The 14,681-nt window shown below is 45.8% G+C and overlaps 1 pseudogene; it reads left to right on the top strand.

Annotated features, from left to right (window-relative positions):
• Positions 1 to 6,223: 6,223 nt before the first annotated feature.
• On the top strand, positions 6,224 to 7,027 carry LOC147725006 (ADP-ribosylation factor-like protein 6-interacting protein 6; annotated as a pseudogene).
• The last annotated feature ends 7,654 nt before the right edge of the window (positions 7,028 to 14,681 follow it).

The following is a 14,681-nucleotide window of genomic DNA, read 5'->3' as shown; positions in this document are numbered from 1 at the left end:
TGGTATATAAATAAATAATACCTGATCTAGGTTTGTCTGGATATAGCAATAACAGATAGCTCAATAAATAAGAGTCAAGATTCGAGGTAGTAGGAGTTTTGCAGGTTTATTACAGCATAAAGGACAGGAACAGGACAGCCTGCATAGGAATAGGATGGCAGGGCCCAGCAGCTGCCGGGGCTGGATCTGGGATGAGCGCGCTCGCATTTAATAACAATACACACGCATATATAGTAAAACAGTTGCATTACAGTACATATGATAGGCGGAGCAGTGGGTGGAGCAAAGGGTGTGACGCGTAGCAGTCGCGAAAGATAAGGGTGAAAGTAGGTGTAACAGGGCGTATACATAGACATGTGATGCAAACGTAACAGAATATGTCATGAATGGGGCGGAAACAATGGAGGGGGCTACCTAAGGAGCCGGGACCTCTAACCTGGTGGTGCGCGCAAACTGGCAATGACGTGTTACTAGGAGAAGCTGGGGCTATGAACTCTGTGCTAGGAGTAGAGACTGAAGTCTGGAGAGTCAGGGCGACATGTACCTAAGCAGTATCTAGTATCTGATGTTTAGAGAACATGTTGATATAAACTAGAAGTCAAGAGGGGAAAGGCTAACAGACACTAAGACTGGAGCATGCATTATTCTACATGTAGTGCGTGATGAAGAATATTAAATGACCATTAATACAGTATTTCTCTTACATGGAGCCGTAAAGGCTAGACAATGACGGAAACTATTGATGCGATTCAGTAGCTTTAGGAATGCAGAGAAGGAGGGCTGGACTGATAACTAGAACTCTTGGCAGACTCGTAGGCAGAGCCAGGCTGAACCGGGCACTGTGAGGCAGGAAGTAAGTGAAGGGTCAGGGATACAGGTGGGGACCGCATCGCTCCTTAGCGAGGGCTCAGGAGCGAGGGCTCAGGAGACAGAGGCTGAATCGGGTGTCCAGGCCCTTTTGAGGCCTGGAAACGGGGACTTTACAATGCAATAACGTGCACACTGAGAAACGTGGCAACATAACTTTACATAGGCCTGATATTCGTAGTATTCACGAGAACTGGAAATTGGCATACTAGAGGTGGACACAACTGTAATTGCGTCTTTAATCGGACATGGGGAATAACATATGCATATTAATCATGCACACATGACATATGATGGAGGACGCGTAGGGACAGAGAACATGGCAAAATTTACTTTTCCACAGGATCGCCACGGATGCTGCTTCACCTTTACTATTAGCTAATGTTATTGTTGAGACCTGTTTGAAATCTTTCATTAATTTCATACCCAGGGTTAAAGCAAGCTCTGCCCTGTATTCATTTTGAATCTGTATCAGGACGTCTGGTATAACCGCCATAAACGGAACACCATGTGTTTTGGTGTAGATTGCAGCAAAGACTGTATCCCAAGTGTTGCAGTCCTCCAGATGTGGTTCAATCCCCATTGGTAAACAGATTGTTAGAATTCTGTGCTTTTCATGAGGGGTAGTATCAGGAAATACTGCTTCAATTTGAGTAATTTTTTGAGCTATCCAGAATGGAATGTGTTCCCGTTTTGCGGGTAATTTACCAATGACTGAATGTAGAGTCTGTGGTGTAATTTTATTTGTGTTCCCCTGATAAGGGGCTTGTTGTGGAATCCTAATTGCTGGTTGGACTGTTAGTGTCCGCATGACATATTGGACCAATTGTCTATAGATTTTAATTAGCTCTTTGAGTTGAACTAATAGTTCCGCATCTGACATTTCATTAATTTCAGGATGTGGTGTATAGCTGGCTAAGACCGGCCATGTTGCTCCTGGTCTACCTAGTGGACCAAGCCTGGTAATGTGATTTATATGTTTTAGGGAGCCTTTAAACCAGAGCGCATGCTCTTGGTATGTTAGTGGAATTTCGATATCCTCAAAAGGGATGTATTCCGCTGGTGGATCATCTTGTAGAAGTGAAACATTTTTGTTACTGGATTTGCTTCAGGGAAGACTATCCATGAATAGAATACCTCTGTCTGGTGATACTCTGGTGCCTCTATCACAAAAACTACCCTACCACCTCTTGCTGATAGGCCATTTCTTATAAGTTTTATAGTGATGGCTTTCCTTACATTTTCTGGAATGCTTATCGCATCCTCGTCGGCTTCATTAAAGCCTGTTGTGTTAAAAGATGCAACAACTGGATCAATCGCAGCTCCACCCCTCTCGGTGTTATTGCCGTCCGGCATTTTGTTGACTGGAAGTTCGCAGAGCAAGTTTCAAGGAAACACAGATAAGGTGATCAATATTTTGGAAAACTGAATCCTTCAACGTTGAACAAACCAAAAACTAATACATAGGATTTTCGTCCCACTCAGCTATGGCGGAAATTCTATCCTTTTACCTACTCCGGACGTCTATTGGAGTATTTACGGCAAAAGGGGTCTCAGAGAAAAGCACGACTGAGTTACTTTAGTATCTAGCATTTAAATTAGTGCCTTACCAAACACTGGGTGCCATGTAGTGTAGTTTCTATATTCCCTCTGCTCTGCGCATTGGAATAATATATCCTATAGATTTGACGTAGGACTTAGGTCAACTAGGTCTCTATCTAATATACTCAACTTAATTGTGATTACAAGTTAGCTCAGGTGACTAGAATCTTTCTCGATACCGCATAAACATGACAACTTTGTTTCACAAGAATAAGAATATATCTCTCAGAGTCACGGAAACAATAAATAAGTATTTCACTCAGTCAATCGTGCATGCTTCGTTTCTACAGAGTTGCGGAGAAATTGTGAGACGGGTGTTTTCAATAAAAAGGGTTTATTGAACAGTTTTCTTTCTCATGCAAGAGAAGTGAACTGCTACAATCGTTAGGCAGACTGCAAAGTATAATGCGTACAGTGACAATCGTATTATAAAATAATACTGTAAGATCATTGTATGGTTTCTAAGCCATATAAAAATACATACATAAGTACACAGGCTAAAATACTCAACTGGTGCTTCTAAAATACGCCTACCCCATTGTACCTAACCTATGGCTAGTACGAGGGGAGAAGTATTGTCTTTTGCATAGGTTTAGTTTTGCCAAGAATCTACCAAAGGTTTCTCTAGGTTCTAATCAGCTTCATACCTTTAGAATGAAGGAGGTCTGGTATCTCAGTCTCAGGACTCAATTCCCAACACCCCGCAAGGGGAGTCAGAAACACTGGAGCTGGATTTCTAAGCAGAGCAGGGTAGCTTCCTGATCAGTGTGTCAGCTGGAGAGTCGGCTTCCTTCGGCACTTGCTGTAGCGAACTGCGTCAGGCAAGTAGGTCGTCAAACTGCTCAGAACCACCGTAGTTTGCCATAGCAAGTGATGGTGTTTAGGAATGCCATAGTTGACGTAAAGTCGGGCATATGAACGTCATGAATGAACCCCTGGGGAATAGTTGTTCATTGTAAAACTAACGGAGTTCTTGGAGAAATCAATATTCAAGCAAGGGGAAGTCCCTAACGGCTTAAGCTGGTTTTCTAAGAAATCGTTGTGACGTTTGGTGATCGGATGGAAGAGCCATGCCTGCATTTGGGTAGCATGGGCTATGCCTAAATAAGGGCTTGATTTCTATGCCCATATAAGGGCAACACAGATTGTACCTATATAAGGGCATGAATCGGAAAATCGTTTCGGAATCTAAAAGGGTACACAACAGTAGTGCCTGTTACACTCGTGCACAAGGGCGAAGAGACGCCTGCCAGCCTGCTCTGTAATGTTGAAGTGCCTCGCGCTTGCATGTTTGTAAGGCCTGGAGTGTGGATTCATGTCAGAGTCATGGCTGTAAAGGAGCCATGTTCATTTATGCACAGTCATGTGACGGGCACCCACATTAAAGTGCACCCAACCAGCCAACACTTCGTGACATGTCCCAGTCACTGTCCCCAGGAACGCGCGCGGCCGCGCGGGCGCGCACTTCCCTACCCCCGATCGCGCAGTCCCATGTGTGGAGCGCGCACAGAGGGCACATCCCGCGGGAGTATTCGCGCCGCTGCCGCTTTTAAAAGGCGCGTGCCGCAAAAAAACTGGCATTTCCTGATTTTGGAGGACGGCGGCGGAAGTGACCACTTTGGAGTGATTGAATACTATGGAGCAGAGGTAAGTGTTCTAATGTGGCCACTTGCTTGCCTTTTGTTTTTGCTGGGTTTGCTTTTGTTTTGCCGCCCTGTAGTACGCACTGTTGGTTCTATATTCTTTTATTTGTAAAGCGAGGCTGCTGGCAGATTTAGTGCTTTTGTTAAAGTATCCATGATAATCGCAGCCCCTTCACGAGCTGCGATTAACATGGAAACTTTAACAATAGCACTCAATCTGCCCGCAGCCTCGCTTTACTTACAAAACAATGCAGTAAATTTGAAAACACTGCTTGTGGGCTTTTCAGGGAAATCTGCCCGGTTTGCAGACTTGCTGCATTATTTTGGAAGTAAAGCGAGGCTGCGGGCAGATTGTTTTTTTATTTAGATATCTATGTTAATCGCAGCTCGTGAAGGGGCTGCGATTAACATGGATACTTTAACAAAAGCACAATCTGCCCGCAGCCTATCAGCAACAGACCGCACTGCAGTCAGTGGCTCTACTACACTGAAGGTAATCTATCAAGAAGAAACCAGTAGGGATGGACTGAGGGCCAGACTGGCTACTAAACAAATGCAAGGTGCGATAAGGAGTGTTTTGAAAGCCTGTACTGTTATTGGAGAGAGTATCACGGCTGTTGAAAGTAGGACTGTGACGCTAGAGACAGACCTTGGGGAGCTGTTAGGTCAAGCAGAAGCTCAAGTCTACCAAATCTCAGATATCCAATGGAAATTAGAGGGCGTTGAGAACAGACAGAGGCACAATGATCAGAATGCCAGTATTTTTTTCATGTATTTTTAAGAAAGCCACTGTTCTAACATGACCCCAAAAAGACATAAACCCATCATGTTACCACGACAGAAGTGCAACAACTGGAAGTGCAACAAAAGTTTGTAAAAAGTACTCACTTAAAGAGAAGCTAAATCATCCAAACTGTAAGCACTTATCTCTCTCTCTCTTTTTTTTAAGATGTACACCGTGCGTGTTTGGGAAGATGAAGTAGGCAATAACTAATTGTTGCAATTAACAGCGTGCATCCTCAATTTACCATTGAGTGACTTAAATAATCTACTCTACCTAACTATAATGCTCTTGACCCATAAACTAGTTTCAAATGATGAGATCCTTGGCAAATATTTTTTTAATTTACTGAGCCACCTTTTTCTCTATATCAAATATGACAGCTCCTTCAAATACGCAAGTGCAGCGTGTCTGCTGTCAAAAAACAAAACAAACTCATGTTTGATTTTTATTAGACTAAACGTTTGCTCCATATATAATACAAATCTAATCACATACAGGATACACAACAGCTGACTTACCTCTAAGTTTATTAACCACATTGTCAGCGGAGCAGGAATGTTTCTCATATGTTTAAAAAAATATCACTTTTAAACACACTGAAAGATAAAGTTGTAGCACTCTTATTTGCAATCAGCAGATTTTCCATTGACATGGCCATAACATTTCCCACTGACGTGGTTTTACTAAGAAAACTATATAGTGTTTCATGTTAATTGCAGCTCATGAAGGGTGCTGTTATTAACATGAAAACATTAACAAAGGCGCACAATAACCCAGCAGCCCAGCTCTTTTAAGGGAAGAAATACAGCAAGCATACAAACACATCATTTGCTTCCAGGGACCAGGTGACATATTCACGGACCAACGGCCTGGGCAATGTACATGTAAATAGAAATAAAGTGCTTATCGTGATGCGCAGAAGTGTGGCTCAGGGGTTAGAGGCGGCAGACCCGGAAGCTGAGATCGGTCCTGGACCAGGGTTCAATTCCCCGCCTCGGTGGGTCTTGGGCTAAAAAATTCCACGGACTCGATAATTCTCGTTCCGGTGCCTCCTCGACTCACGGGTTCACACTCTGTGACTCTGGGCAATAGCTTGCTTAATCTCCACTACGGCCCCTCGCGGCGGGATTCCTGGCTTTCACCTTGTGGATACCCTGCTGGGGTTTCCCAGGCAAGCGCCTTGATGCCTTCGGGTGATACGTGCGCTATATAAATCGCAATACATTTACATTTACAGTGTGCCCCTATCGGCAAATTGTGGCGAGAGCCTCGAACTTGACATCTGTGTTTTGTAGTTGTTTGATCTTGCAACCTGCCTGAGGAAGACATGGCCCTCACTAGGAGCACAAGACGAGGGGGTAACCGATGCATCCTGATATCTGGCATGGTGCTTGAAGAGGAGAGCGGAGGAGGCTCTATGTGCCAACAGGTGCGCCCAAGCTCGGGTCCCGATGTGGCTCTTGCCACTCCTACGCCCTTTAGAGAGGACCTATTAGCCACCAATGAGTTCCCCCAGCCCGTCGCCGCACCCGCCCGTGGGAAGAGGAGGCCAGCGAGACTACTGTCAGTGTTAATACAAATAACACCAATGTCGATAGTTTGAAGTAAGTATTTATTGAATGAATAAGGCCTGTCAGCAGCGGGAGGGAAAGGGTATAAAGAGGATGAACAGCTGACAAAATGACATGAGCGTCAATCGACGTGCGCTAAATAGTGTGTGAACATTCCATATGACGTAAGGGATAGGAGTTAGGAAGACACTGTGATGGCAAGCCTTCTGCAACCAAGCTTATAAATGACATCAATTACAACATGTTGCTTGATACTTGTGGCTGGTCTGGCCTTCATTCTGGCGTTTTCTTTGTTTTCCTGAAAGAGCTGCCGTCCGAGAAGACAAAGAATGAAGATAGAATGGAAACTCATTTGTTGGGCTTCTGGAGTCTGCTGGTGCTGACAGCCTGACTCATGTTGCAGCTTCTCTGGGACCTTTGAGCCCGGAATGTTTCCACCAACACCTCTGTCGCCGGCAAGGTTCAGGCAAATGACAGGACATTCTTTTCACATGGGCTATAGCATGGCACTTCTCAATGGCATCGTGGCAGCTCCTACAGTAGTATGGAGTTTGATATGATTCCGTGCTTTGCCATTATGTAGACATTCAAAGGAAATACTCAAGGATTTTAACGGAAACTGCAGTATGGACTGTTTTTTGTACCGCTTTGGAACGGCATTTAGTCTTTCACATAAGAATGTGAATTCTTCACACAACTTGCAACTTATCGTGAAACTAGTTAGGAGGAGGGTGTTGTTGCAACTCGTTTCCCAAACCACCTAATTTGCCTCTTTAATGGACGAGTGACCGTTGACTCTTTTGTTACCCATAATTTTACAAAATAAAAATTCATAGAAAAGTTGGGAACCAAGATCCACAATGTTAGTATAGGGGTGTTTGCGCTTTTGTCATTGGGAATGTATTCAAACTGTTTGAAAAAATGGACATAACCTTTAAAAAATAGTTTAGCTTGAATGATGACGGAGGGCTTGGGATTGGGAAGGGAGGAAGCGCCACTCTCCCCGCAGCAAGAAAAGTGGAAAATGACAGAGCCTCTGGATATTGTATTACTCCTGCCCAGCCCTGTTTCCAATCCGGGGGAGGTATTCACCCGTGTAGACATTTATACTGAGGAAGAACTGTGCCCATCAGCAAGCAGCATAACGGGGGAGGAATGTGCACATCATCATCAAGAACTCCATTCAAGAGAAAATGTGCACGGCTGTAAAATGCTAACACTGGGGAGAAAGGCACATCTCTAACTATTATATACAAGTTTATGCATTACAAATCCAGACGTGATAATGTTAAGTCATTTCATTGAATACAGAACCAATTCCCCTTCAACGCGTTTCGGCGATTTGCCTTCCTCAGGAATTCTGTATTTACACGTTGATACTTTCTATGAAATGGTAATGGCTCCAATTAAGTTATCTGATATTTGTCTTGGCTGCGCCTCTTTCAATTACTTAAACCGATGAAGGTAAGGGCTGCAAACAGCTACTGAATTATCTACTAACGATACTGGGAGGAGCCTTTGTTTCTATCACGCATCCGAGAGTTCTTAAGAGAGCATCGCGTATAAGAGGTCCATATCGCTAATATTAATCATACCAGTGTGCACCCCACATTGGAACGCACACTCTTGCTGAGACTGCGTCATCGTGAAATGAATGATTAACCGGAGACTAGAAAAATACAAGATCTCCGATTCACGTAAAGAATTAGGTGGAAGCAGCAATTGTCAAGAAATGTAAACTGGACAGATTGCCTTGAGATGTATGGTAAGACTGCCTTGGTGCCTGGTGGAGTCCTGTATGGTAAAACTGTGTGGTGCCCTGTGGCGCTCTGCAGGATAACATTCTGCATGGTAGAGCCCAGTTTCTGTTCAGGTTGTGTATTTGGTGCCCTGTATATTACACTTTGCACCACAGACCCATGATGTATATCACTGTGCATGAAAATCCCTAAAGATATACTAATATCACACACGATGTAGCCCTTTAAGACAACATTGTGCCTGACAGAACCCTCTGTATCACTATTGCCCTGAGTATATGGTGATATTGCACATGATATAGCCATGTGTAGGATAACATTGTTGCCCATAGAACCCTGCGTGGAACTGTTGTGCATGAAAGAGTAGACCCTATAATGATAGTGTGAACTGTTGAGCCCTGCAGTGATATTATGCACGATAGTGCCCTGCATAGGATAATAGCACCCCTGGTAGAGGCATGTGTGATAATACTGAGAGCTGGAAATCCCTCGGGTTAATAATGTATATTTATCACACATCACACTTTTTAACATAACATTTTTAACTTCTGTAACGCATGGCCACAGTGCCCGTCTATTAGAGCGGACCCGCCTTCTCTGGCCAGCGTTCTAGTTGTTTTGGCCCTGCCCCTACATAACTCCGGATGCGGCGTTGGCGCCGATCGCGTGCCAAAGGCAAGCCCGTCTGCGCCCGTCAGCGTCCGATGGTGTGCCAAAGGCAAGCCCGTCTGCGCCCGTCAGTGTTCGATGGCGTGCCAAAGGCAAGCCCGTCTGCGCCCGTCAGCGTCCGATGGCGTGCCAAAGGCAAGCATCCCGGAGGCGCTAGGTGCAGGCCTCTGCCGGTTTCACAAGCTCCATCTGGAAGACTCTATGCTACAGCAGAGAGACCCTAATGGTAATTAGGAACACAATAAAATGCAGGTATCCAACTGTTCTACATAAAGATATTTTTATTCAGTGTTCTAAAGACTGTAATTGGGATGTTTCAAATGGCTGCTCAGAGTAATTTAGTTGCTAGCCTCCCCCATAATTCGGTTGAGATTACAAACAATCCAGAAAATATTAGTGCCCTCTTGCTAAACTGTCGTTCCCTGAATAAACATGAACTATCTATTCATGATTTAATATGTGAAAGAGCCAGATTTACTTTTTCTAACGGAAAATGGCTCACCAAAAATTCTAATTCGACAATATCTGTGGCCATTCCCCCAGGCTACTCTATTATGGGGAAAGACTGCGTGGGTAACAATGGGGGTGGAATTGCTATTATCAGCAAGATAGACTTCCCTATTTCCCACCATTCCTTGTGGAAGATATTGAAGGGGCAGAATTCCTCAGTTTCCAGTGCACACTTTCCCCACACCAATGCTTAGCAGGAGTTCTAATTTATAGAGCCCCGGGATATGCAGGGGCTTTTTTGAAAACTTTCAGTAATGCCGTAGTGTCTCTGGCCCCCAGATTCAAACATTTTTTTGTCCTGGGGACTTCAACATTCACATGGACAATCAGGAGATGGCCGACACGTCCTCCTTATTAGAATCCATGGAAGCCCTAAATCTTTCCCCGTATGTTCTATCACAGACACACAACAAGGGCCATACCCTTGATCAAATTTTGGCTAATATTCCTATTCAAACAGATGCGCCCCTGCCTTTACCCTGGTCTGGCCTTTTTGTTTATTGGTATTAAGGTACAGAAATTAGGTAAATCCCAACAGACTCAGAAGAGGCAGGCATCTGCTACACATAGGCCTTTGGATAGAAATACACCAGAAGCTTTTAAAGATGAACGAGCCAGGCATCTAATCGTGCTGAGCGGTAACAGAGCAGGATGCAGAATCCCTAGTAAATTGGGTTGAGCAAGGCACACAGGCTCATGCCCCTTTGGTTTCGCGACCGTCTAAATCTGTCAGACGCTCTGCTCCGTCTACTCTGAACCAGAATAGGAAAGACTGTAAGCGTCCTCCACTCTGGCCCCTGCAGAGGGCACCACATTTCAATCAAATTCACCCACCAACGAGCCAAACTCTCTGACGAACGTGAAAGAGCTAAGCGGCCTTATTGCGAAACTAAAGTCTGAGGGAGCGGCCGGGCCAAACGGCATTCCTAATGCAATTTTTAAGTATAATCCAAAACTGTGGTCCTCCGTCCTCACTCCACTCTTCAATGAGATTTACATTCAGTCCAACATCCTGGCTTCCTGGAGGGGGAACATCATCCACCCCATATTCAACAAGCATTTACAATGCAATGGTCTCGGCATCATTAAAAGTAGAGCTATTGGCATTGCTCATGACATTTCTTTTTTTTCCTTAAATCATAAATAACAGCACTCACTGCTCTGCGCACTCACTGCTCTGCGCACTCACTGCTCTGCGCACTCACTGCTCTGCGCACTCACTGCTCTGCGCACTCACTGCTCTGCGCACTCACTGCTCTGCGCACTCACTGCTCTGCGCACTCACTGCTCTGCGCACTCACTGCTCTGCACTCTGCACTCACTACTCTGCACTCTGCACTCACTACTCTGCACTCTGCACTCACTACTCTGCACTCACTACTCTGCACTCTGCACTCACTACTCTGCACTCTGCACTCACTACTCTGCACTCTGCACTCACTACTCTGCACTCACTACTCTGCACTCTGCACTCTGCACTCTGCACTCACTACTCTGCACTCTGCACTCACTACTCTGCACTCTGCACTCACTACTCTGCACTCTGCACTCTGCACTCTGCACTCACTACTCTGCACTCACTACTCTGCACTCTGCACTCACTACTCTGCACTCTGCACTCACTACTCTGCACTCACTACTCTGCACTCTGCACTCTGCACTCACCACTCTGCACTCACTACTCTGCACTCACCACTCTGCACTCTGCACTCACCACTCTGCACTCTGCACTCTGCACTCTGCACTCTGCACTCTGCACTCACTACTCTGCACTCTGCACTCACTACTCTGCACTCACTACTCTGCACTCTGCACTCTGCACTCTGCACTCACCACTCTGCACTCACCACTCTGCACTCTGCACTCACCACTCTGCACTCTGCACTCTGCACTCTGCACTCTGCACTCACCACTCTGCACTCTGCACTCACCACTCTGCACTCTGCACTCTGCACTCTGCACTCTGCACTCTGCACTCACCACTCTGCACTCTGCACTCACCACTCTGCACTCTGCACTCTGCACTCTGCACTCACCACTCTGCACTCACCACTCTGCACTCACCACTCTGCACTCTGCACTCACCACTCTGCACTCACTACTCTGCACTCTGCACTCTGCACTCTGCACTCACCACTCTGCACTCACCACTCTGCACTCTGCACTCACCACTCTGCACTCTGCACTCTGCACTCTGCACTCTGCACTCACCACTCTGCACTCTGCACTCACCACTCTGCACTCTGCACTCTGCACTCTGCACTCACCACTCTGCACTCTGCACTCACCACTCTGCACTCTGCACTCTGCACTCTGCACTCACCACTCTGCACTCTGCACTCTGCACTCACTACTCTGCACTCTGCACTCACCACTCTGCACTCTGCACTCTGCACTCACCACTCTGCACTCTGCACTCTGCACTCTGCACTCACCACTCTGCACTCTGCACTCTGCACTCACTACTCTGCACTCTGCACTCACTACTCTGCACTCTGCACTCACTACTCTGCACTCTGCACTCACTACTCTGCACTCTGCACTCACTACTCTGCACTTTGCACTCTGCACTCACCACTCTGCACTCTGCACTCTGCACTCTGCACTCTGCACTCACTACTCTGCACTCTGCACTCACTACTCTGCACTCTGCACTCACTACTCTGTACTCTGCACTCACTACTCTGCACTTTGCACTCTGCACTCACTACTCTGCACTCACTACTCTGCACTCTGCACTCTGCACTCACTACTCTGTACTCTACACACTCAGGCAATATCGCATGTAACCGGGGCGGCGTCCGGACCGGAAAAGAAGGCAGGCGGACTAAATGCGTATCGCGGCCCGTCCAAACGAACGGTCCGTGAATGATTACGCTGCCCGTTGGAGACTCCTGGAAACATTTCCCAGGTAAGAGAAGCATTATGCCCCCCAAGTAGTCTGACCATCTGCAGACAGCGTGTACACTTGTTCACAGCCTCACACTTCGTATAACTTTTAGAGAGCTACGCCGAGATAGAGCGTAAACGATCGGCAACATCATTTCACCTACACCTTTGGTGTGCTGCAGCTAGACAAAAGAGTAAAGTCGAAGAAAAAACAGAGTTGAGCTCCTTCCTCATACTGTTTTTACAGAAGATTTGTAGCCAAGCAACCCTTTTGGTGTGCGGTACGTAGATTGCAGACACCGAAAAATGAGTAAGGACTAATAAAAACAAACGGAGAGTTGCTCCTTCCTCATACTGTTTTTACAGACGATTTGTAGCCAAGCAAAGCCCGTGTACGTAGCATTGTTTAAAAAAAACACAACGCGATCCTGTAATCAAAGTGCCTGGCCATAGTGTCTTCAATAATTATTAATTCTGGTGAACTTGTGTGTGTGTCTGTGTGCGACGGGGGGGGGAAGCACTCGTGTGTGTGTGTGCGAGTGTGTATGTGTGGGGGGGTGTCTGTATGTGTGTGCGTGCATGGACGCGTGTGTGTGTGTGCGTCTGTGTGAATGCACAACAGCAGCTGCCCACAGCGAGCGCGTTCGTGTTTCAAATCGCCTCCAAGGCGATGCGCGCGGCCAGGAGTGTCTCCTGGGAAGCACACACGCTGACAATAGGCTCTCGGCGACAGCGCGCTTCCGCGCGCTTAGCCGACACCTCCATGGTAATAGTGACTGGATTGGAGTCAAATAATGTTACACATACATCCTAAGTGGGTAAAAAACGTATTAAATCCTCTTTGGCTGTTAGTCAATTGCCTACTGGCAAACAAGGCTTGTTAGTCTTTCTTTTATTATTAATGGGAGTTAAAAACACTTTTCAATCTGAGGTCATCCAAAAACCTAAAAATGTAGACATTGTTTTAAGTCACCAGGTCCTTTATCAGTTGACGAAAACAGCCAACATCATCCCTCAAGAAATGAAAAGCATGCCAAACTCTTAACGTCCGGTCTTAATTATACCGCAAGACCTCTGCACACACTTAGGTGAACAAAACTAGTAATACTAATATGAATGCAGATGACAGTGTAGTCTATGGAGATACCAAAATATTGTGTAAAGTGCACACAACCACAAAACAGTAACCCATTTTGGTGAGAGTGCAGTAAAAGGAGATCATATGAACAATCATTACCACTAAGGTTGAAGACATCACACCATTGCGAAGATTCAGCCTTAATGTATGGACATTCGTACTGTCCAGCATATGTGTAAATGATGCTCCACTTACACGGTCACGGGTATAGATAACCAGCACTACACTTGCATAGAATACTATGAGAAGTCGAACATTCCACAAGGGTTTTAAGCCACTTCTGAGGTACCAGCCAAGTATTTCTGCCTCTTCAGAATCACCAGTGGCACTTTTTGTGCATGGTGTGAGGTAAGGGTTACTCTTTTGCTGAGATACAGAATCGCAGAGGCCTCCTAAAAGCAAAGTCGTTCCCCTGTGCAAAACAATTATCTTATCAGGCAGCCCGTGAGACAGTAAGCATGTGCGCAATACGAAGAAAGTGGAACGCGAAAGAACGCAAAATTGGATCGTTTCCCCCGATTTCAGTCGTTTCCCTCAATTTCTGCTTAGGGTCGTGTGACCGAGACTCGAACCCGGGTCCTCTCGGTCCGAGGTCGAGCGCCCTAGCCGTTAGGCCACCTCCTCTCCGCTATAAAAGCGGCTTGCGGGGAGCATCTTGTGGTTTTCAAAACCCATTTGTGCGGCCTACTCTCCGCCTCCGTATCCCGTGTAATCGGAAATGTGTGGCACCGTCACAAGCCTCTCCGTAATTAGCACCGGGGCTGAGTAACGAGAGTAACGAGAGAAAGGATTACTCCCTTATAAAGTGCTTGAAACACGGCTATCGGTATAAAGCGCCACTTAGATAAACAAGGCCACAGTTAATTGAATGCCCTCCATTTTTTAGGTCTAAATTCAATCGCGGGCCCTATGCTTTATCCCGTTCTCAAAGAAAGGGAACTTCGTATCCTTTAATGTAAGTTCTTGAACTGTCAGCACCGCGCCACTCAGTAAAACACAGCACTGCATGTTAGGCATTTCAAGAAACAAAATGAAATCGGTCCTTGCAATGGTAGCCAAGAAAACATATCAGTTTAGGACACCCTGATTTACACTAAACAATGTATGAACAAAGAATAGAAACGAAATCCAAACTTTGAATCACTAGGAACTGATGAAATTAAATAGGGACAACTGGGTCATCAGAATACCAATGAAGTTTGTGTGAACTTTTCCTCGGCTGTGGGTGGGAGTGTCCTAATTTTTTTG

Source organism: Lissotriton vulgaris, chromosome 4_1, assembly GCF_964263255.1.
Source record: "Lissotriton vulgaris chromosome 4_1, aLisVul1.2, whole genome shotgun sequence".
NCBI lineage: Eukaryota > Metazoa > Chordata > Amphibia > Caudata > Salamandridae > Lissotriton > Lissotriton vulgaris.
Note: the sequence above shows the minus strand (reverse complement) of the source record. Positions and strands in the feature narration are given on the sequence as shown.